This window comes from Gorilla gorilla, chromosome 18 (assembly GCF_029281585.2).
Source record: "Gorilla gorilla gorilla isolate KB3781 chromosome 18, NHGRI_mGorGor1-v2.1_pri, whole genome shotgun sequence".
NCBI classification, from domain to species: domain Eukaryota; kingdom Metazoa; phylum Chordata; class Mammalia; order Primates; family Hominidae; genus Gorilla; species Gorilla gorilla.
Window position 1 is genome coordinate 112,265,397 of NC_073242.2, and position 25,058 is coordinate 112,290,454.

At 48.5% G+C, this 25,058-nt stretch overlaps 1 long non-coding RNA gene across 1 annotated transcript; it reads left to right on the plus strand.

The window, feature by feature from the left end:
• Window positions 1-1,109: 1,109 nt before the first annotated feature.
• Window positions 1,110-16,652, plus strand: LOC134757520 (uncharacterized). Its single transcript, XR_010131597.1, has 3 exons — window positions 1,110-1,404; window positions 4,678-4,774; window positions 15,518-16,652. It is a non-coding gene; the product is annotated as an uncharacterized lncRNA (long non-coding RNA).
• The last annotated feature ends 8,406 nt before the right edge of the window (window positions 16,653-25,058 follow it).

Below are 25,058 nucleotides of genomic sequence, written 5' to 3' on the forward strand. Positions count from 1 at the left end.
GTCAAACTCACAGAAGCAGAGAGCAGAATGGTGGTTACAGAGGCTGGAGGACGGGAAATGGGGAGATGGTGGTCAAAGCATACAAAATCTCAGATAGGAGGAATATGGGTTTTTTTTGAGACCTATTGTATGGCGTGGTAAATGTCATTAATAATACAGTATGGTACATTTCAAAATTGCTAAGAGAGTAAATTCAAACAGTCTCATCACAAAAAAGTTAAGTGTTTGAGGTGATGGATATGTTAACTAGCTTTAATTATTCCACATTGTATTCATAGATCATAATGTCACTTTTTACCCTATAAATGTGTAAAAGAGTCCGGGTGCAGTGGCTCACAGCTGTAATCCCAGCACTTTGGGAAGTCACGGTGGGTGGATCACCTGAGGTCAGGAGTTCAAGACCAGCCTGGCCAGCATGGTGAAATCTTGTCTCTACTAAAAATATAAACATTAGGCGGATATGGTGGCAGGCATCTGTAATCTTAGCTACTCGGGAGGCTGAGGTGGGAGATTTGCTTGAGCCTGGGAGGCGGAGGTTGCAGTGAGCCGAGATTGTGCCACTGCACTCCAGCCTGGCCAACAAAGCAAGAGTCTATCTCAAAAAATGAATATAAAAAATATATAATATATGTATATAATATATATAAAAGAGCTAGGATTTGAACCTGCAACTCTTCACTGTGATGTAGGCCCCGTCTATCACGTATGAACTATGAGCCTGCTGAGTGCTGGGTGCTGAGCTGGGAGCTCCCACTGTTCCCCAACACTGCGTCTCAGAGTTCCCTGATGCTGGAAGCCTGGAGGCCCTCACAATTCTAGGGTGTTTTTAGAATATCGTTGTGGGGTGAAAGCAGGTTCCAGCTTCCCCAGGTGGAAGGTTCCAAGAAGCACCCGGCCAGCTCTGAGAAGTACCCGGCCAGCTCCTCCACTCTGCCTGACAGGGAGGGGACTGTGAGGGTTGGGACATGTCCTCTTTTAAGGCTCTCTCTTGCTGGCTTCTGACCACTTCCTCTTTTTCCTGGGGCAGAGGCGGCTGGCCGTGGCAGCACTAATAGCAGCTGGGGGCGGAGCAGGCCTCCAAAAACCCTCCCGGGGTGGCTCAGCCCCTCGGCTGAGGGCAGGAGAGCAAGAGTCCACTTCAGCTTCCATCACCTCTTCCCCTGAGGTCTCTGTGAGCCCCCAAAGGAGGGGCTGGGAGAGGTGGTCCCCTTAGCTCCCCTTCCCCAGCCAGAACAGAATCACTGACCCTGAGGCTTGGCCTGGGCTGCATCTGCTTCGAGCAACTTCCATGAAGGACGTGACTGTAGACCGAGGCCCACTCCTTGCGCAGCCAGGGCCCTCAGGATGCCCAGGGAAGTGAGGGCCAGTGCTGGAAGCTCCAGCCTAACACTGGGCACCTCCCCAGTGAGTGGCTGCTGGGGGCAGAGCTGCCAGCAGGGAGAGGACAGCTATGAAAGACGTGGCTCCAGGCCTTGCACTGCCACCTGTCAACTCGGGGCTTTGGGCAGGCTGCTTTTCTCCTTTGGGCCTCAGTTTCCTCATCTGTGTAGTGGAGAGCAACCATGGTACTTCGAAGTCTGTAGAAATTCCTGGTACACAGCAAGTGCTTAATAATGGTATGAGCTACTATTAGCTAGTGACTGTGGCTCAGTCTGAGCTGTCCAGGGTGCCCCACCAGCTTCTGCTGAGGATGGCCAGTGGCAGCTCAGCTCTGCTCCCGGCCTCGCACCCTTCCACACCCCCTCGGCCCTGCCTCTCCCCGCCACCTCAGCCTGGCTTCCCACCTGTGGCAGGTGCAACCAAGCTCAGGTCCACACAGCACGAGCTTTAGTTTTCCCACTCACAGCCCCATTGAGCCAATTTGGTAAAACATCCGCATTGGTCATTGGTGGGTTATGCCAAGTTCAACATTGTGTTAAAGTCCTGGCAGGTTTTTTTGTTTTTGTTTTTTTTTTTTGTATTCTGGTTAAATATATATAATATAAAATTTACCATTTTGACCATTTAACTTAAATTTTTTTTTTTTTTTGAGATGGAGTCTCACTCTGTTGCCCAAGCTGGAGTGCAGTAGTGGTGTCTTGGCTCACTGAAGCCTCCACCTCCCAGGTTCAAGCGATTCTCCTGTGTCAGCCTCATTAGTAGCTGAGATTATAGGTGCACATTACCACGCCCAGCTAATTTTTGTATTTTCAGTAGAGAAGGGTTTCACCATGTTGGCCAGGCTGACCTGGCCTCAAGTGATCTCCCTGCCTTGGCCTCCCAAAGTACTGGGATTACAGGCATGAGCCACTGCACCCAGCAGTGCTGACTTTTAGGAGGGGATGAGGGAACCAGGAGGTGACAGATGCCACAGCCACTAATGCAGATGCCACAGCCATGACTGTAGGATGGGGAAAATATGAAGGGATCTCAGCCGTTTTATCTCCAGGAGAAGCGGCTGGAGGGCTGGGAGAGGGCCTGGGGAGTGGGAAGTGGCTGCGGAGGTGAGACTCCCCCATCCCTGGGCCAACAGCCAGTGCTCCATGGTGGGGCTAGATGGTCCCACCTTGGGTGGAGGCTGAGCCTGTGTGAGGCGCTGCCCTGTGTCTTCTCTTGCCTGGCCTGGCTGCCATCACAGGCCCACCCCCGGGGAGAAGATTCTAGGAGGAGAGTCCAGGCCAGGCCTGAAAGGACTTCGCTCCTTGGGAACTATCCCTCAGGGTTGACCCAGTGACACAGGTTCTAGGGACCCACTTCTAGGTTTGCCGCCTCCATCTCCATCTCCGTCTCCACCTCCACCTGAGTTGAGAGGGGATGGAGAAGCTTCCTGGGGAAACTCTGCCCTTCTCCACCCATCCCCACTTCCTTTCCTCCCCTCCCCATCTCATTCCCTCCCCTTCCCACCTCCTTCCCTCCCCTCCCCACCTCCTTCCCTCCTCTCCCCAACCTCCTTCCCTTCCCTCCCCACCTCCTTCCCTCCCCTCCCCACCTCCTTCCCACCCCTCCCCACCTTCTTCCCTCCCCTCCCCACCTCTTTCCCTCCCCTCCCCACCTCCTCCCCTCCCCTCCCCACCTCCTCCCCTCCCCTCCCCACCTCCTTCCCACCCCTGCCCACCTCCTTCCCTCCCCTGCCCACCTCCTTCCCTCCCCTCCCCACCTCCTTCCCACCTCCTTCCCTCCCCTCCCCACCTCCTTCCCTCCCCTCCCCACCTCCTTCCCTCCCCTCCCCACCTCCTTCCCTCCCCTCCCCAACTCCTTCCCTCTCCTCCCCACCTCATTCCCTCCCCTCCCCACCTCATTTCCACCCCTCCTCACCTCATTCCCCTCCTTTCCATTTCCTTTTGCCTTTACCTTGTACCAAGCTGGGTGGTGATCCACTTGGAAATTCACAAAGCAGTGTACAGCACTTCACAGTTTGTCAAGGACCTGGTAAGGTGTAGGTGCTCAATACTTGTTTTAGTGAATGAATGACTGTGGGGCCCCATGGCAGAGCTCACTAATGGGAACCTCACGTGTCTCCCTAGCAATGTCAAAGGCCTGTCTGAAGTATGTGTGGGAGGGATCCACAAAAGGGACACTAATAACTGCTCTGGGATATTTAATAAAATATGCTATGAAGATTAAATGGAATAATGTGTAGGAAATGCCTGCTACATTGTAGGTATTCAAACTTTAGTTATCATTATTATCTTTTATTTTAAAGAATAATCTGATCCTGGATCAGAAGCAGTGACTCCCACAAAGGTCATCAAAAAGGGAATGGTGCAAAGTGAGGGAACATTGGCAGAGGAAGAACAAGCTGTGTGTCCTTAGGCAAATTGCTTACCCTCTCTGAGCCCCCATTGCCTGATCTGTCAAATGGGTCTGGAAATCCCCACTTCCTCTGCTATTGTGGTAGGCATCAGATGAGATAAAAGATGGGTTCAGTCTTAGCAAGCAGGGAAGAGCAGCCCAGCTGAGCTGAGAGGTGGCTGACAATGGGAAACCACCCCAAGCCTGTTCCTTTATTTTTTATTTTTATTTATATATATATATTTTGAGAGAAGGCCTCACTCTCTCACCCAGGCTGGAGTATGGTGCCGTCATCGTGGCTCACTGCAGCCTCGACCTCCTGGGCTCAAGTGATCCTCCTGCCTCAGTCTCCCAAGTAGCTGGGGCTACAGGCATGTACCACCATGCCTGGCTAATTTTGTATTTTTTTTTTTTTTTTTTTTGGTAGAGATGAGGTGTCACTATGTTGCCCAGGCTGGTCTCAAACTTCTGAGCTCTAGTGATCTGCCCACCTCGGCCTCCCAAAGTGCTGGGATTACAAGCGTGAGCCATCAAACCTGGCCTCAGCCTGTTTCTTTAACGTCAGTTTCTTTTATTTTTTGAGACAGAGTTTCACTGTGTCGCCCAAGCTGGAGTGGAGTGGTGTGATCTCGGCTCCCTGCAACCTCCGCCTCCTGGGTTCAAGTGATTCTCGTCCCTCAGCCTCCCGAGTAGCTGGGATTACAGGCACCCGCCACCACATGCAGTTAATTTTTGTATTTTTAGTAGAGATGGGGTTTTACCATGTTGGCCAGGCTGGTCTCCAATTCCTGACCTCAAGTGATCCGCCTGCCTCGGCCTCCCAAAGTGCTGGGACTACAGGTGTGAGCCACTGCACCCAGCCTCAGCCTGTTCCTTTAACATCAGCTTCTGAAACGAGCTCTGCAGAAGTTCTGAGGGTACCCCTCACTCAAGCTCCAGGCGTCAGGAAAAGAACATTCCACGAAGTCCATCTGGAAGACGGTCCTTTCCCTGCTGCCCCCAGGTAAGCACATGGCCTCCAATCTGTCCTCGATCAAACCCTGACTCCAGGCCAGTCAGCAGCACCGAGCCTGGCCTGTTTCCATGGAGAACAGGAAAGGCACCAGCGTGTCTGGGAGGAAAGACGGCTTCCTGTTCAAAGCCACAGATAGGATGGCCATAAAGCAGGGTAGTAGAATTGTCATTATTCCGCAGGATCAAATAGGGGTGCTAAGCCCAGGAACCGTCGGGGAGGCCCAATGGATGGGCCACATTTCCCCTGCAGGGCCAACTGGCAAGTGGCCACTGCCCCCTACCGCCTTTCAGATAGGGCTTCCTGTAGGAGTATGCTGCTATGCCGGGCTATTATTGTCAGTATTCACTGAGTGCATAGTACATGCCAGTCACTGACCTCAGCGATCTGTAAGATTTATCTCCTTTAATCCTCAGAACAAACTTATATCTTATACGGCAGCTATTATTATTAACCCCATTTTACAGATGAGGAAATGGAGGCACAGAGAGGTTAAGTATCTTGCCCAAGGTCACACAGTGGAGGAGCCAAGCCTGTACTCAATCCAGGTCATCTGAAACCAGAGCTTATGAAGGTGACCACACCATACAGTGTCTCAGGACAGGGGAGGCCAGGCACAGAGGTGGTGGGGGAAAGAAGGAAGCTAAGTGAGAGGTACCAGGTCCCAAGCGAACCCCTCATTAATACTGGTGTTGAAGAGGCGTGGACTTTGTGAGGCGGGTGTTATTGGCACTGTTTTACAGATAAGGAGCTGAAAGCCCAGAGAGACAGTGAGTTGCCCAAACAACAAAGCTGCGTTTGAGCCTAGATGTGTCTACTGCAAAGCCTGGCTCTTCAGTGAGCTTGCTGCCTTATCCTGCTTCTTCAGCAGTTTGTTCCAAGTCTGATCTGTCTTGAGAGCCCCACAGCCTGGGGCACAGGCCTGGAACACACACACCGCGCCTCTACGCCTGTTTTTAGAAATTGTGTATGGGATTCCCGTGGTTCCTACTTGCTGCTACTTTGGGCAAAGGAGAGGAAATGTGGTAGGAAGTGTAGTGACTCTGTATCTTGTTGAGTGGTTGTTTGCCTGAGCTCAGACGCTGCTGGAATGAAGAGTTTTGAAAAGACAATCATTTTGGAGTAGTTGCATCTCTTTTACTTTTGGGTGAGTCAAAGGAAAAAGGAAGCTCTAGGAGGGACCACATTGGAAATTCCATCCACCCACTCATCCACCCATCCGATCATTCAATCATCTCATTATCCAATCATTCATCCATTCATCCATCCACCCACCCATTTTCTGGGCTCCAATTTTCTGCTAGGCCCTGGAAACAAAACACACAAAACCCCCAAACAAACAAAAAAACCAAAGAGTAAAAGCCTCATAGAAAAAAAGCTGTTTAGTGACCAGCCTGGCCAAGACGGTGAAACCCCGTCTCCACTAAAAATATAAACATTAGCCAGGTGCGGTGGCAGGTGGCTGTAATCCCAGCTACTTGGGAGGCTGAGGCAGGAGAATCGCTTGAATCCAGGAGACAGAGGTGCAGAAGAGCCGAGATAGCGCCACTGCACTCCAGCCTGGGTGACAGAGTGAGACTCTGTCTCAAAAAAAAAAAAAAAGAAAAAAGAAAAAAAGCTGTTGTTTTACATTTTCCTCCAGCACTTTCTATTTTTTACATTTAGAAAAGAGCTTTATTGAGATATAATTCATATATCATGCAATTCACCCATTTAAAGCATGATTCGATGGCTTTTAGTGTATTCACAGAGCACTGACAGCATCACCACAATCAATTTTTGAACCTTTTCATCACCCCAAACAGAAACCCAATACGCATTAGGCCGTCACTCCCTATACCCCCTTCCCCCACCCCTTCAATTTCTCACCTACTTTCTGTCTCTGTGGATTTGCCTATTCCGGACATTTCATGTACATAGAATCATATAACATGTGGCCTTTTGTGTCAGGCTTCTTTCACTTAGCATCATGTGCTGTCGTTATTGTTGCTATTTGTTTTGTTTTGTTTTTTGAGGCACTGTCTCGATCTGTCACCCAGGCTGGAGTGCAGTGGTGTGATCTCAGCTCTCTGCAGCTTCCACCTCATGGGCTCAAGCGATCCTCCCACCTCAGCCTCCTGAGTAACTGGGACCACAGGCGCTCGCCACAAGGCCTGGCTAGATTTTTGTATTATTTTGCAGAGATGGGGTTTCGCGGTGTTCCTCAGGCTGATTTCAAAGTCCTGGGCTCAAGCGATCTGCCTGCCTGGGCCTCCCAAAGTGCTGGGATTAGAGGTGTGAACCCTCGTGCTCAGGCTCACTTAGCATTGCGTTTTCAATGTTTATTCATTTTGTAGCGTGGATCAGCAAATCGTTTCTTTTTATTGCTGAGTAATATTCCATTTTATGGATAGATCACATTTGGTTCATTCATTCATCAGTTGATGGACATTTGGGTTGCCTCCCCTTTTGGCTATTATAAATAATGCTGCTGTTAACATTTATGTGTAAGTGTTTGTGTGGATGAGCTTTCATTTCTTTTTGGTATTTACCTAGGAGTGGCCTTGCTGAGTCATACAGTAGCTCCGCGTTTGACCTTTTGAGGAACTACTAAACTATTTTCCACAGCAGCTGCAACGTTTACTACTCCCACCAGCAGTGTAGGAAGCTTCCAATTTCTCCATATCCTCACCAATACTTGTTATTGTCCATCTCTCTTTTTTTTTTTTTTCTGAGACACAGTCTCACTCTGTTGCCCAGGCTAGAGTGCAGTGGCACAATCTCAGCTCACTGCAACCTTTGCCTCCCAGGTTCAAGCGATTCTCCTGGCTCAGCCTCCCTAGTAGCTGGGATTACAGGTGCACACCACCATGCCCAGCTAATTTTTATATTTTTAGTAGAGACGGGGTTTCACCATGTTGGCCAGGCTGGTCTCGAACTCCTGACCTCAGGTGATCCACCTGCCTCGGCCTCCCAAAGTGCTGGGATTACAGGCGTGAGCCACTGCACCCGGCTATTGTCCATCTTTTTAAATTTAGCCATTCTAGCAGGTGTGAAGTGATACCTCATTATGGTTTTAATTTACATTTCCCAGATAGTATCTTTACATGTTATTATCAGTCATTTGTATATTTTCTTTGAAGAAATGTCCATTTGGATTCTTTACCCATTGTTAATTGGGTTGTCTTTTCATTATTGAGTTGTAAGAGTTCTTTATAGATTCTAGATACTAGTCCTTTATCAGATACATGATTTGCAAATATTCTTTCCCATTCTGTAGGCTCCAGCTCCTTCTCATTGTTTTGTTTTGTTTTTGGTTTTTAAAGCACACATCCTCATGCTAAGATATTTGAAAAAGCCAAAAATGTATAAAGAGATGGAAAAAGAACCTCCCACAGACCACTATGATTAATATTTAATCTTTTTTATTTCCCTTTTAAATATATTTACTTATGTTATTTATTCTTTGATAGGTAATATCTGCACTGCTGCAGAATTCTAAAGGTCTAAAATCACAGATTCAATGAGTCTCCCAAGCAGGAAAGCTGCATTTTCAACCTGAATAGGTCCACTGCAAAGCCTGGCTCTTTCAGTGCCTCTGCCACCGTATCCTGCTTCCTCCAAAGTTTCTTTCAAGTCTGATCTGTCTTCAGAGCCCCAGTGCCTGGAGCTCCTGTCATCCAAACTCCTCCTAGGGACCGCTACTGTTGCCGCTTTCTAGATGATCTTCCAAGGATAGCTTATAGCTTGTATATGTGGACATATACTTGTCAAATTTCCCTTAAATTGTACATTACCCATTCCACTGAGGACTTGTCCGTAGCTCCTTTCCAGTCTTGTAGCTCTGCTGAGTTTTCTTTCCATAGTTAAAAATACAATGTAGGCCGGGCGTGGTGGCTCACGCCTGTAATCCCAGCACTTTGGGAGGCCGAGGGGGGCAGATCACAAGGTCAGGAGATCGAGACCATCCTGGCTAACACGGTGCAACCTCGTCTCTACCAAAAATATGAAAAATTAGCCGGGAGTGGTGGCGGGCGCCTGTAGTCCCAGCTGCTGGGGAGGCTGAGGCAGGAGAATGGCGTGAACCTGGAAGGCGGAGCTTGCAGTGAGCCGAGATCGCGCCACTGCTCATCTATCAGTTGTAGGAGGCACAGCAGGAATTCATTCTAGTGTTAGGAAGAACGAGGAATTTATTAAAGGACATTAGGTGGCTTGGAGAGTCTCCAGGAGGGCAGAGATCCAGGTCTGGAGTCTACATAGCCAGAAACAAAGCACAACCACAGGTGGGATTGCTCGAGTAGAGCAGTGCCCACTGCCAGGAGTGGGCACAGAGCATGGCTGGTTCTGCTGGGCTCAGGGTGCTGCACCCTCTGGTTTGCAGCACCTCCAGATACCAGGTGTTTCTGCCACTACCTTTGCCAGATATGTACCCTCTGACACCTGCTTCTCTTGTTGGTGGCTTTTGGACACAAGCCTGATGCTGGTACGTCTGACTATAGGGCAGAGCTGAGCGTCCCTACCCAAGCTGCAAGGGAGTATGGGAAAACAAGATCTGGCTTTTTCTTTGGCTAGATGTGGCCTTATATGGGGAGGCAGTCAAACATAGGAGGGCAAATTTTGCTGGGCACCCAAAAAGAATGGCAGAGCCCACTACATAATACTTATATGGACTGGGCACAATGGCACATGCCTATAATCCCAACACTTTGGGAGGTCAAGGTGGGAGGATCACTTGAGGTCAGGAGTTCAAGAGGAGCCTGGGCAACATAGTGAAACCCCATCTGTATTAAAAAAATAATAATAATAATAATTAGCTGAGCATGGTGACATGTACCTATAATCCCAGCACTTTGGTAGGCTAAGGCAGGAGGCTCACCTCTGGCTAGGAGCTCAAGGCCAGCCTGTGCAATATAGTGAGATCCCTGGCTTAAAATTTTTGTTTGTTTGTTTGAGGACAGACTTTCACTCTGTCACTCAGGCTAGAGTGCAGTGGCGTGATCTCAGCTCACGGCAACAGCGACCTCCTGGGCTCAGGTGATTCTCCTACTTCTCAGTAGCTGGGACTATAAGTGCGCACCACCACACCTGGCTAATTTTTGTATTTTTTGTAGTAAGAAGGTTTCACTATGTTGCCCAGGCTGGTCTCAAACTCCTGGGCTCAAGTGATCCTCCCACCTTAACCTCCCAAACTGCTGGCCTTACAGGCATGAGCCACTGGCACCCAGCTACAAAAATGTTTTTAAAGTTAGTTGGGTGTGGTTGTGCATACTTGTAGTCCTAGCTACTCAGAAGGCTGAGGCAGGAGCATCTCTTAAACCCAGGAGTTCAAGGATGCAGCGAGCTATGGTCAAGCCACTACACTCCAGCTTGGGCAACAGGGCCAGACCTTGTCTTTAAAGTAATAATAATAATGATAATACTTAAATTTAAGTGTATTGTAATTATGAAAGTATAATTCTTCTGATTAAAGCACGGTACACGGGTGAGAGGTGACGCGTTGTAATGGTTAAGCTTGGGCAGCAGCCTGGGAGCTGACTGCCTGGGTTAGAGTCATATCTCTTTCCCTCGGCTAGCCTTTCAAACTTGACCATGGCTCGAACTTCATTATGCCCCAGTTTCCTCCTTTGTAAAATGGGGATCACCATAGAACAGCCCTCATGGGTTGGGCTGAGGATGGGATGAGTTAACAGACGTAAGGCTTAGAACCATATCTAGCTCATTGTATTTGCTATGCAGTTGTTTGCTCTTCTCATTTTTCCAGTCTTTTATTATAAAAATTTTAAAACATACAGAAAAGTAAAAAGGGTTGTATAGCAAGCATCCATCTAGTTACTACCTATGATTTCACCCTGCACATTTACTGTTTTTTTTTTTTTGCTCATGGAGTCTTGTTCTGTCACCCAGGCTGGAGTGCAGTGGTGTGATCTTGGCTCACTCTAACCTCTGCCTCCTAGGTTCAAGTGATTCTCCTGCCTCAGTTTCCCAAGTAGTTGGGACTACAGGCGTGCACCACCACGCCCAGCTACTTTTTGTATTTTTTAGGAGAGATGGGGTTTCCCTATGTGGTGGCTAGGCTTGTCTCGAATTCCTGACCTCAGGTGACCTGTGCACCTCGTCCTCCCAAAGTGCTGAGATTATAGGCATGAGCCACCACGCATGGCCCCTGAACATTTACTCTGTTTGCTTTGTCACATCTGTCTATGCCTCTTTCCAATTATTAATGCATGTTAATTTTAATGCCTTTCAAAGTAATGGCAAATGCATACATATGTTGCTATTATTTTTTAAAAAAGAAACTGTCAACTGTTAAAATGGTCTGGGCATGGTGGCTCATGCCTGTAATCCCAGCACTTTGGGAGGCCAAGGTAGGCGGATCACCTGAGGTCAGGAGTTCAAGACCAGCCTGGCCAACATGGGAATACCCTGTCTCTACTAAAAACACAAAAATTAGCCTGGTGTGATGGCATGCTCCTATAGTCCCAGGTACTGGGGAGGCTGAGGCATGAGAATCGCTTGATCCTGGTAGGTGGAGGTTACAGTGAGCCAAGATTGCACCACTGCATTCCAGTCTGGGCAATAGAGTGAGACTCCGTCTCAAAAAAAAAAAAAAAAGTGTATAAAATTGTCTGTATTTTCCTTTAACATAAGGAACAGAGTCCTATAGATGAAACAGAATCGTTAGGTTGAGGGGAGAGTGAAAAGGCAGGCCAAGGGACTTCCTGACAATGGGAAAAGCCTGGGCAAAAGAATGCCCCACTGCAATATCCCCCCAAGTCCCCAAGGCTGGCTGATCAGGCAGTGCCCCTTCAAATGGGCATTAAAAATACTTGCTAATCCCAAGGTTTTGGGTGGCCAAGGCAGGAGGATCACTTGAGGCCAGGAGTTCAAGATCAGCCTCAGCAACATAGTGAAACCTCACCTCTACAAACAAATTTTTAATTAGCGGGAATGGTAGTACATGCCTGTAGTCCCAGCTACTCAGGAGACTGAGGCAGGAGGATCCCTTAAGCCCAGGAGTTCAAGGCTGCAGTGAGATATGATCATGCCACTGTATTCTAGCCTGGGCAACAGAGTGAGACCCTGTCTCTTAAAAACAATTAAATCAACAAAAAATAAGATAAAATACAAAAGATAAAAATACTTGCTTGCTCAGATTTGATTTAGAGGAGACTGAAGAAGAGGCCTTACAAAAGGCAAAGAAGGAAACTTCCAGATGGGAGAACCCAGCCTCTCCTCCACTGCCCCAGATGATTCTGCTGTAGCCCAGATTTGCAAGCTCCACTCAGCAAAATAATCTCCCCGTATCAGTCATCCATTGCTGCATAACAGATGACTCCAAAATGCAGTGGCCTAAAGCAACAATAACTCAGATTTTCTCATGGTTTCTGTGGGTCGGGTGTTTGGGAGTGGCTGGGAAATTCCAGCTCTCTGCAGGGTCTCTTGTCCAGCTGCAGGTGGATGCCAACTTGGGCTGGGGCCATCTCCAAGGTGTCCTCCCTCTCACGGCCTGTGCCTGGGCTGGGAAGATGTGAGCAGAGGTGAGCTTTACAGGTGGGGCTCCCCGGGCACCTCTCCAGCATGGTGAGGTCAGGGTAGCTGGTCTTCTAATGTCATCTTGGGGCTCCTAAGTTGTGTGCCTCAAGCCAGGCAGAAGCTGTCACACATTGTCCCTTTTACTACATTCTATTGAGGCAGCTATAAAAAGTTACAAAGGGGGCCGGGTGTGGTGGCTCGCGCCTGTAATCCCAGCACTTTGGGAGGCTGAGGTGGGTGGATCACCTGAGGTCTGGAGTTCGAGACCAGCCTGGCCAACATGGTGAAACCGCATCTCTACTAAAAATAGAAAAATTAGCTGGGCGTGGTGGTAGGCACTTGTAATCTCAGCTACTCGGGAGGCTGAGGCATGAGAGTCGCTTGAACCCAGGAGGCGGAGGTTTCAGTGAGCCAAGATTTTGCCACTGCACTCCAGCCTGGGCGACAGAGAGAGACTCTGTCTCAAAAAACAAAAACAAAAACAAACAAAAAATAGTTACAAAGTTCTGAGGCTGGGTGCAGTGGTTCAAGCCTGTAATCCCAGCACTTTGGGAGGCTGAGGCAGGAGGATTGCTTAAGCCCAGGAGTTCGAGACCAGCCTGGGCAACGTGGTGAGACCCCATTTCTACAAAAAATTTAAAAAATTAGCCAGGTGTGATGTTGTGAGCCTCTATCCCTAGCTCCTCCGGAGGCTGAGTGGGAGGATTGCTGGAGCCCAGGAGGTCGAGGCTGGAGTGAGCTGTGATTGATTGAGCCACTGTACTCCACCCTGGGGGACAGAGTGAGATCCTGTCTCAAAATAAATAAATAAATAAATAATAAAAAGTGAAAAGTTACAAAGATCTGGCAGGTTCAAGGGAAGGAAACCTGGATCCCATCTCTCCATGGACAAATGTCAATGTGACAGTGTAGAAGAGCATGTGGGATGGAGGAAGAATCAGGGGATGTGTCTTTGGAAAGTGCAATTGCCCACAGCTGGCATCTGAATAGATTCACTATCCTCAAAGACACTTTTGCCACACTGATCACTGGCCAAGCATGCCCCGTGCAGGTCTCACCCTCCAGCCCATGCAGTTGTCTTTCAGCCACAGGCTGAACACTGGCCATCCCAGCTGTGTCAGAGGACTTTGGCAAGCCTAATTTTCTCCATCTTTTTTTTTACATTGTGGACCAGGTTGAACAGTGTCCCCCAAATTTATGTCTACCTGGAACCTCAGAACATAGCTGTATTTGGAAAGAGGGTCTTTGCAGATGTAATCAAGTTAATATGCGGTCATACTGCATTAGGGTACATCCTAAATTGATGAGGCTGGGTGTGGTGGTTCAATCCCGTAATCCCAGTACTTTGGGAGGCCTAAGTGGGCAGATCACTTGAGCTCAGGAGTTCGAGACCAGCCTGGACAACATAGCGAGACCCTGTCTCTACAAAAAATATAAAAAATTAGCCGGGCATAGTAGTGTGCACCTGTGGTCCCAGCTACTCGGGAGGCTGAGGTGGGAGCATTGGTTTAGCCTAGAGGTGAAGGCTGCAGTGAACCGTGATCACCCCATTGCACTCCAGCCTGGGTGACAGAGTGAGATGAGACACTGTCCCCCGCCCAAAAAAATAAATCAATGACTGGTGTGTCATAAGAAGAGGGACATTTGGACACAGAGACATGCACAGAGGGAAGATGATATGAAGACAACACAGGGACACACAGGGAGAGCACCATGTGACAATTGAGGCAGAGGATGGGGAGAGGCATCTACAAACCAGAGCACACAAAGGGTTCCCAGCAACCACCCAAAGCTTGGAGAGAGGCATGGGACAATCTCCCGCAGAGCCTCCGGAAGAAACCAACCATGCTGGCCAGGTGTGGTGGCTCATGCCTGTAATTCCAGCACTTTGGGAGGCCCAGGAGGGCAGATCACTTGAGGTCAGGAGTTCGAGACCAGCCTGGGCAACATGATGAAACCCTGCTTCTACATAAAATACAAAAGTTAGCTGGGCGTCATGATGGGCACCTGTAATCCCAGGTACCCGGGAGGCTGAGGCAGGAGAATTGCTTGGACCCGAGAAGCAGAAGTTGCTGTGAGCTGAGTTGGTGCTAGTGCCCTCCAGCCTGGATGACAGAGTGAGACTCGGTCTCAATAAATAAATAAATAATAAAGAAGAAACCAACCCTTTTGACCCCAAGGTCTCAGTCTTTTAGCCACCACAACAGCGAGTTATAGTGTTTGTTATAGCAGCTCTGGGAAACTAATGCATGTTTTCAATGACATTTTGGCCCCTTCTCAGTGGTGGTCTGGATGGCTGATGGACAGCTAACTTCAGACCTGATGCAAAAGCCCAGTCTATGAAGGAATGTCCCCTGTGGACAGCTGCTGTGTAGCCAAGGTGGGTTACATACTAGGAAAGGGTCCTGGGGGCCCCCACAGGGAGCTAACTCTATTGACGGGGGACCCAGGTAACAGATGCAGGCATTTGCTATGAGTCACAAGACACTGATGTGTGTTTGCTTGCTTGGGTATTTTTTTACTTTTTGTTTTTTAACTTTGTAAATGAGTCTTAGCCTTCCCAGATGTGTCCTACCTCTTCTGTCTCCTGTGTCCCATCTCTGTGTCCTATCTCCTGGAGCTGGTTTGATTTTGTCAACATGGGCACTGTTTATGATGGCAACAGCTGTGACCTTTAGAGCCAAGAGGAAATCCACCTACAGGGACTCAGGCCTTTCTCTCCAAGTGGGGCCATAAACTGTTATTCACCAAAACATGGGGGAGGCATAGGAGGGAAACACAGCCGCTCCTAGGGGAAGCCACTCTGTTTCTCCTCTGCAGGGCTGGAGACACAGGTGGGCACCTGGCTGTGCCCCCAACCCTGCCCTCAAGCTCTGCACCATTTTGTAACCCTCAAAAGCAATCAGGCCTCTGTACTTGCTGAGCCCACTGCCTGAGAAGTTCATTTTCCAGGCCCTCACTTAGCCAGCGCCTCCTCCTCCTCCTCTTCCTCCTCCTCTTCCTCCTCCTCCTCAGGTCGCCCTCCTCCAAGAAGCCTTTGTGACCACCACACAAAAACCCAACCCTTCCTCCCCCATTATATTCATCTGCTCTGCTAAAGTGCTCACCCCACTGGCAATGATCTTGTTTATGTGTTTCCTTGTTTACCATCTGTCTTCAGTAGAATGGAAGAGCCATCAGTATTTTGTCTTTTTTTCCCCTTGTCCATTCTTGTATCCTCAGCTTCTAGAATATTCCCTGGAACACATTAAGTGTTCAGTTATTGTTCATGGAGTGACAGATGTCTCAGCCAAGAAGGTACAATCCCAGGGAAGAATGACTTCAATTGATCTTGACTTCAACCTGCTTCCAGCCTGGTTCCCTTTTCCCACCTCCCTACAGCCCACAGAAGAACTTTTCCAAACCAGAAGTCTGTCCAGGTCATTCTTCTGCTCTAAGGCTTTCAGTAGCTCCCCCTTATCCCCAGGAGGAAGTCCAAATGGCTTAGCAAGTGTCAAGGGACCCTGGGTGAGCCCTACTTTCCTTGCTAGTCACTCGTGCACAGCTGAGTCCTTCCCCAGAGTGGATGTCATTCATGCTGTTCCCATTGCCTGGATTCCTGCTCCTCTCCACCCCATTCAACTGATAAACTCTTGTTTATTTGTTTGTTTGTTTTTTGAGACTGAGTCTCGATCTATCACCCACGCTAGAGTGCAGTGGCGCGATCTTGGCTCACTGCAACTTCTGCTTCCTGGGTTCAAGAGATTCTTGTGCCTCAGCCTCCTGAATAGCTGGGGTTACGGGCGTCTGCCAACATGCCTGGCTAATTTTTGTATTTTTAGTAGAGACGGGGTTTCACCATGTTGGCCAGGCTCTTCTCAAACTCCTGACCTAAAGGGATCCCCCGCCTTGGCCTACCAAAGTGCTGGAATTACAGGCGTGAACCACTGTGCCTGGCCTCAACTGATACACTCTTGTCCTTTTACTAGGCTCAGCTTAGGGACCGTCACCTCCAGGAAGCCTTCCCAACCTGCACTGATCATTTCTTCTTCTTCTCTTTGGGATTATCACTTGTATTATAATCAAATCTTTTTTTTTTCTTTAAAAAATATTATTTGCATTCAGTAAAATTCACCCTTTTTGATATACAGTTCTGAGGTTTTTTTTAGTTCTATAAGTTTTGTCAAATGTGTAAAGTTGTAATCTCCAACACAATCAAAATATAAAACAATTTCCTCACCCCTCCCCAATTCCCTTATGCTCTTTTGTATCCAACACTTCTTCCCACTCCAGCCCCTGGCAACCACGGATTTGCTTTCTGTCTGTACAACACTGCCTCTTCCAGAATATATAAAATCACGCTGTTTATAACCTTTAATGCTGGTGTCTTTTTTGGGGGGAGTCGGTGGGGGGGTGGGATGAAGTTTTGCTCTTGTTGCCTAGGCTGGAGCGCAATGGCACAATCTCGGCTCACTGCAACCTGCAACCTCTGCCTCCAGGGTTCAAGCGATTCTCCTTCCTCAGCCTCCTGAGTAGCTGGGATTATAGGCGCCCGCCACCATGCCCACCTTATTTTTGTATATTTAGTACAGACGGGGTTTCACCATGTTGACCAGGCTGGTCTTGAACTTCTGACCCACCTCGGCCTCCAAAAGTGCTGGGATTATAGGCGTGAGCCACCATGCCCGCCCTAATGCTGCTGTCTTTCACTCAGCTTACAGTCATGCATTTGAGATTCAGCCTTGGTCTTGTGTGTATCAATAATTACTTTTTATAGCCGAGTGCTACTTCACTGTATGAATGTTTGTTTATCCAGTCACAAATGAAAGACATTTGGGTTGTTTCCAGTTTGCAGTGATTATGAATGAAACTACTGTAAGCATTAGTGTTTTTCTGTGGACATATGTTTTCATATCTCTTAGGTAAATACAGGTGAGTTTGCTGGGTCATATGGTAAGTGAATGTTTAACTTTTTAAAGAAACTGCCCAGCTGTTTTCCAACGAGGCTGCACTGTTTTGCATTTCCACCAGTGGATCCACAACCTCACCAGCACTCGGTGTTATCGTCAGGTTTTTTTTTTTTTTTTCCCGAGATGGAGTTTCGCTCTTGTTGCCCAGGCTGGAGTGCAATGGTGCGGTCTCAGCTCACTGCAACCGCCGCCTCCCAGGTTCAAGCAACCCTCCCGCCTCAGCCTTCCGAGTAGCTGGGATTACAGGTTTCCCCCACCATACCTGGGAAATTTTTTGTATTTTTAGTAGAGATGGGGTTTCACCATGTTGGCCAGGCTGGTCTCCAACTCCTGACCTCAGGTGATTCATGCACCTTGGCCTCCCAAAGTACTGGGATTACAGGCGTGAGCCACCGTGCCCAGCCTATCATCAGTGGTTTTTTATTTTAACCATTTTAATAGGTGCGTATTTTTTGTTCAACCAGTTGGTCTTCCCCAGCAGCCTGTAACTCCTGACAGAGAATAGATCTTTCATCTCCTTATCCTCAGAGCCTGTAGTAGTAAGTGACATGTGGTAGGAGCTCAAGAAATGCTGTGGGCTGACTGAATGAGTCCATTCTTGGAATGAATGAATTTCTTGATTGCATGAATGAGGGTTCTATTGAAACAGTGCTTAAGGTAAGTTTGTCTCAGATGCCATGTGAGTTTCTCTGCTCCCCCACAAAGGAACTCACCATGAGTAATGAGCTGGTCTTTCTGAAATGGTTGCCGCAGGTAAAACCCCCTTACCATTACGTCTAATATCTTCCTGTATCTGCCCAAAGTGCCCAGACTGCTTCTACCTCTGAACAGGCTTGTGTGGGTTTCTTCCCTGTTGTTTCAGTGAAAGGCACTGGTGCCCATACTAGAGGGTGCAAGAGAATGATAGCGGCAGGTGGCAGTTAAATGCGGATCCCTAGGCCCTGCCCCCACATTCTGATTCCGTAAGGCCAATAACTCCCGGTGCATCTCAGACTTTTCTAAGGCACCCCAGGAGAGGTGAGAGTCCTCTGTAGAAGTGTAAATAATTCTGGGTCTTGAAAAAGACATGGGCCTTCAGATTCTAGTTCTGCCACCACTGGTGGTTCACTCCTGCCGGTCGCTTAATGCCTCTGAGTCTCGGTTTTCTTATCTGTAAAGCTGTCCTGAAAGTAATGGAGCTTCCCAATTCCACTGTGAGGATGAAATACATTGACTGCACGAAGGGCCCTGATGCAAGGTAGATATTCAATAAATGTTGTGGATTTTGGTAAGCCAAAAAGATTCCAAATGCTTTCTCTCTAACCCCTTTGCTAACTGCCTTATATTTTAATTTTTATTGATGCATAACAATGCAGAGAAGTGTACAGTTCACTGGATCTTCACACACTGAACACACCCACGCCCACATCACCCACACCCCAACCGAGAAACCAGCACCCCTCAGGACTTGCCTGGGTGCTCTCATCACCACCTTCCCAAGGGCAACCGTTCTGACTACTAGCAGCCTTGTTTTTGAAACAGTTTTAGTTTTCTATAACAACTAAGACATACATAGTAAAGAATATTTAGAAAACAATGACAAGAGAAAAATCAGAGACATGTTAACATATTGAACAGCCTTTAAAAAATATTAATTTTTCGGCCTGGCGTGGTAGCACATGCCTGTAATCCCAGGCCTTTGGGAGGCTTAGGTGGGAGAGTCGTTTGAGCTCAGGAGTTCGGGACCAGCCTGGGTAACACGATGAAATCTTGTCTCTACAAAAAAATACAAACATCTAGCCAGGCTTGGTGATGTGTGCCAGTAGTCCCAACTACTTGGGAGGCTGAGGTGGGAGGATTGTATTAGCCCAGCGGAGGGGGCAGAGGTTGCAGTGAGCTGAGATTGCGCCACTGCCCTCCTGCTTGGGCTACAGAATGAGACCCTGTATCAAAATAATAATACTAACTTTCTGTTGAGGTATAACGTGCATAAAATGGCCCAGATCAGGCTGGGCGCGGTGGCTCACGCCTGTAATCCCAGCACTTTGGGGGGCCGAGGCGGGCGGATCGTGAGGTCAGGAGATCGAGACCATCCTGGCTAACACGGTGAAATCCCGTCTCTACTAAAAAAACAAAAAATTAGCTGGGCGTGGTTGCAGGTGCCTGTGGTCCCAGCTACGTGGGAGGCTGAGGCAGGAGAATGGTGTGAACCTGGGAGGTGGAGCTTGCTGTGAGCCGAGATTGTGCCCCTGCACTCCAGCCTCGGTGACAGAGCGAGACTCCATCTCAAAAAAAAAAAAAAAAAAAAAAAAAGGCCCAGATCATAAGTACAGAGCTCAGTACATTTTCATAAAGTGACTAACCCATGTGACCACAAGATCAAAACCTAGAACATCACAGCCCTCAAGGTCCTTCCTTCTGCTGCCTCCAAGGCAGTGAGATTCTCTATTCTGACTTCTTTTTGTGTGTGAGAAAAAGTCTCTCTCTGTTGCTCAGGCTGGAGTACACTGGTGTTGTCACAGCTCACTGCAGCCTTAAACGCCTGTGCTCAAGGGATCCTCCCATCTCAGCCTCCCAAGTAGCCAGGACTATTCTGACTTCTAAAAGCACTGATGAGTTTTGTGAAACACAGCCTTGTTTTAGACAAAGCTTCCCTCTCTCTGGTGTTGTTGGAGAACTCTTGCTCATCCCTCAGGACCCAGTTCTGAGGTTACCTCCTCTGAGAAGTCTTCGCAGCTCCATGAGGCAGAGGATTAGCCCTTGCCTGATTTGTCCCTCTAATTCAGCTCTTGCCATTCTGTGACAGTAAATGCCTCTTCCTGCTGTCTCCCCATTGAGAGGTAAATAGGTCTAATCTATTTGCCTAATATAGGGTACAGTGGGTTGAACTGTGACCCCCCCAACCCCCCACCCAAAAAAACAACAACAAAAAAACTAAGTCCTAAACCCTGCACCTGTGAATGTAACCTTACTTGGAAATAAGGTTTGTTTTTGTTTTTGTTTGCTTGTTTGTTTGTTTTTTTGAGGTGGAGTCTCTCTCTCTCTTGCCCAAGCTGGAGTGCCAGGGCAGGATCTCCACTCACTGCAACCTCCACCTCCTGGGCTCAAATGATTCTCCTGCCTCAGCTTCCCAACTAGCTGGGACTACAGACTGTGCCTTTACGCCTGGCTACTTTTTGTATTTTTAGTAGAGATGGGGTTTCACCATGTTGGCCAGGCTGGTCTTAAACTCCTGACCTTAAGTGATCTGCCCACCTCGGCCTCCCAAAGTGCTGGGATTACAGGTGTGAGCCACTGGTGCAAGGCTGGAAATAGGGTCTTTATGGAGGTAATTAAGTTAAGGATCTCAAGATGAGAACATCCTGGATTCAGGGTGGACACTCAATCAGAGGACTGGTGTTCTTACCAGAGAAAGGAGAGGGGTATTTGAGACAGAGAGCAGAGGGCCATGAGAAGACAGAGGCAGAGTTAGAGTGATGCAGCTCCAAGCCAAGGAGCACAGGATCAACACCAACCACAGAACCCGGGAGAAAGGCGTGGGGCAGATTCTCACCTAGGGCCTAAGGAGGGAACCAGTGCTGCTGCTGGCACCTTGCATTCAGACTTCTGGCCTCCAGAACTGTGAGATGATATATTTCTATTTTTTTTTAAGTCACCAAGTTCATGGTAATTTGTTACGGCAGCCTTTGGAAGGTAAGACACGGGGCCTGGTATTAAATAAGGGCTCAGTGTTTGCTGAATGAATGAAAGGGGCCAGGCACGGTGGCTCACGCCTATAATCCCAGCACTTTGGGAGGCCGAGGTGGGTGGATTACCTGAGGTCAGGAGTCCAAGACCAGCCTGGCCAACATGGTGAAACCCTGTTTCTACTAAAAATACAAAAAAAAAAAAAAAAAAAAAAAAAAGCTGGGTGTGGTGGTGCGTGCCTGTAATCCCAGCTACTCGGGAGGCTGAGGCAGGATAACCAGGGAGGTGGAGGTTGCAGTGAGCCAAGATCATGCCACTGTGCTCCAGCCTAGGCAATAGAGTGAGACTCCATCTCCAAAAAAAAGAATGACTGAAAAGGCTAAGAAAGGAAGCTTGGCTTGCTGTTCTGTGGTGGGAACAAAAGGGAGACCTTCGGATGCCTTCTTGCTCTGTGCTAGCTGCCTGGTGCAGCCTATGACCACTGCAGGACCCTGCAGACTGCCTGCCTGACACCATCTCCCCTTGCCCCTGCCGACAGCTGCCCTGTTTGGCCACATACTCTTGGGCATCCTCTCATGATGTGGGGGAAGCTGATCCATCCTAAATATCCTGCCAAATGTGGAAAGTCCCATTTTCTTGGAGAGTGACTGAGGCAGAGCGGGCTTTGTGACCCATTTCTGGCCAATGAGACAGAGGGAAAGCGTGCTGGGTGTGGGGGGGCGTTGGGAAAAGGTGTACTCTTTTCAGTCTCTTCCCTTTCAGGTCTGGTTGCCAGGAGTGGCAGATGTGGAAATAATCGGTGTCCCTGTTGACACACTTGAACTTCTCAGTGTACCCTGTCTGCACCCCAACCACTGCTGGGCTTCCAGCAATGTGAGATCATTGATAGCCTTTTTGTGGAAGCTGAATACGTCCTAGTGGAGACTCCAGACATGAGAAGAGGGGCTTTTGTCTTCAGCAGTACAGATTGGGAAACTGAGGCTCAGAGACTATTACATTGTTGGAAACACAGGGGGGTAAGAGGCAGAGCTGGGATTCACACTGAGGCCCACCTGTCTCTGCGTCCCATGTTTTCAGCTGCTCTTGTACACTCTTGCTCTTGGCTTTCAACTGGCTGTCTTGATTTTACATGAGGTTTGGGGCCTGGCAAACGCCTGGTTGCAGTCTGGTTCTTAGCATAACAGGGCCGGCATGTTGAATGTCCATTGCAATGTGGTGACTACTGAGTCGGCTCCAGGGGTCCCATCTAACCAGGATCCATGCCCAGGGCTTGGATATGCGTTCGCAGACTCACTCCTCCACAGCAGCCCTATTTACCAAAGAAGAAAGTGAAGCTTACAGCGGCTGCAAATGCTGTGCAGAGCTACAGAGAGTGAGCGACTGGGACTGGAACCAGCTCTGTCTCATTCCAAAGCCCCCTTTTTGTGTTCTTCCAACTACACTCTGTGCCCATCATGCAGGACTTTGATGGTTGCTGCTATATCCCTGGAGCCTGGGAGTGCCTGGCCCCTTGCAGGCACTCAGCAAATGTTTGTTGAATGAATAAATGAGCTCCACCAGGACTCCAGGTTAGAGGTGCTCAAAGCAAAACCATGGGTCGGGCACAGTGACTCATGCCTGTAATCCTAGCACTTTGGGAAGCTGAGGTGGGTGGACTGACTGAGCTCAAGAGTTTGAGATCAGCCTGGGTAACACGGTGAAATCCTGTCTCTACTAAAAATAAAAAAAATAAAAAAAATAAAAAAAAAAAAGCCAGGCGTGGTGGTGCACGCCTGTAGTCCCAACTACTCAGGAGGCTAAGGCACAAGAATCACTTGAGCCCAGGAGGCAGAGGTTGCAGTGAGCTGAGATCCAACCACTGCACTCCAGCCTGGGCAATAAAAAAAAAACAAAAAAAACCCCACAAAACCATTAGACTGGGGGCTCCACCAAGCTGGCCACAATTTCAATAGCAGAGGGGTCTGCCCTCCCCTACCTCCAGAAGCAGTGAGGCCTAACCCCATTGAAAGCCCATTCTGGGTGGTACTTCCTCTCACAGAGGCCTGCCAGCCAGCAGCTGGGACTCGGCTCGTCCCCAGGGATGTGTGCTTCTCTGAACAATGTTGGGAAAGGAAACTAGACTCAAGGGCTCCAGGGGGTTTTCTGGTCATTTTGGCTGTGGGGGTAGAGGGGTAGGGTTGGCGAGGTTCCCTGGGGCAGGGCGGTGGACCTCAGCCTGGTCACTGCCTTTGGAGGTGGTGGTGGAGGAGGGGAAAGGAGGTCTAGGTTTGAAATAACCCTCTAAGGGTGTTTTTTTTTGTTTTTTTTTTTTTTTTTGTCAGGGTCTTACTCTGTTGCCCAGGCTGGAATGCAGTGGCACATGATCTCGGCTCACTGCCTGCAACCTCTGCCTCCTGGGCTTAAGTGATCCCCTTGCCTCAGCTTCCCGAGTAGCTGTGACTCAGGCACACTCCACCAGGCCTGGCTAATTTTTAAAGATTTTGTAGAGATGGAGGTGTCATCATGTTGCCCAGGCTAGTCTTGAACTCCTGGGCTCAAGTGGTCCACCCTCCTTAGCCTCCCAAATAGCTGAGATTACAGGTATGAGCCAATGTGCCCAGTCCACAGATATTTTTCAAAACAGCTTTATTGAGATATAATTCACATCCCATGCAACTCATCCATGTAAAGTGTACAGTACAGAGGCTTCAGCACATTCACAGAGCTGAGCAGCCATCGTCACAATCAATTTTAGAACATTCTTATCATCCCAAAGAGCAGCCCTGTACCCCTTATCTGTTACCTTCTGACAGGCCCGCTCTCTGCTTTTCTGGTCCTTGGCAACCACTGATCTACGTTCTGTCTCCATAGATTTGCTGATTCTGGATATGCTATAGGTGGGTCTTATGATGGGGAAATTAGGTCCAAAGAGGGTGGCTGAGCAGCCCACAGCCATACAACTAAGGAAGGGGCAGACCTGGAACTGGAGCCTAGATTCCTTGTTTCCAAGTTCATGCTTTCACAGGAGGTCTTCTTCTTCCCAGTAACAATTCCTAAAATAGTCAGCCTTGGTTTTGCCCCATGGGGATGAGTGCTTTACCTCCCTCATCTCACAGTCCCCCTCAGATGTAGGTACATTTCTGATACCCATAGGTATAATAATGAGGAAACTGATACCCAGAGAGGCTAATGGTCCAATGCACCATGGCTGCCAACAAAGAGAAGAGGGTAATAGGGAAAAGCATTTGTATGCCCAAGGACTGGTGAGCAACACAGAATACCAAGAGTCAAGATGATTCAGCTTAAAATGTAATTTTCTTTCAGGGTATTCTTTCTTACCTATCCACCTCCCTTTTTCTTTCTTTTATAGGAAAAGGAAAAGAAAGATCCCTCTACCCTTTGAGGTCACTTCCTGACCCATTTGTGCATCTATGTAGAGTGGTTACAAACTCACATCTCCCTGCCTGAATGCCTCTTATTAATCTGGGGATGGGTGGCAGGTCAGCATACCCATGGGCTCTGACACCAGACAGGCTGAGGTTCAAATCCTGCCCCCACCACCCACTGACTTAACCCACTCTAGCCCTCTGACAGCTAACCTGTGACAGGGCCTTTCTACCTCGTGTGTCTGAACCCACAGAGTGGTTTCTTTCTCTCTCTTTCTTTCTTTCCTTCTTTCTTTTTTTTTTTTTTTTATGTAGTCTCACTCTGTTGCCCAGGCTAGAGTGCAGTGGTACAATCTCGGCTCACTGCAAGCTCCACCTCCTGGGTTCAGGCCATTCTCCTGTCTCAGCCTCCTGAGTAGGTGGGATTATAGGCACCCACCACCACGCCAGGTTAATGTTTTTTTATTTTTAGTAGAGACGGGTTTTCACCATGTTAACCAGGATGGTCTTGATTTCCAACCTCATGATCCGCCCGCCTCAGCCTCCCAAGGTGCTGGGATTACAGGCGTGAGCCACCGCGCCCGGCTCAGAGTGGTTTCTTTCCTTACCTATTTTATTCCATGGAAAAGAAAGAATACACAGAATGGTTCCTTCCCCACCTATTATCCTTGGGAAAAGAAGTGTCATTTTACATTAGAGTCCTCCCAGAACAGCGCCTGCCGCCTTGATGATGACGACTATTGTTATTTCTGAGATGGAGTCTTGATCTATCACCTATGCTGG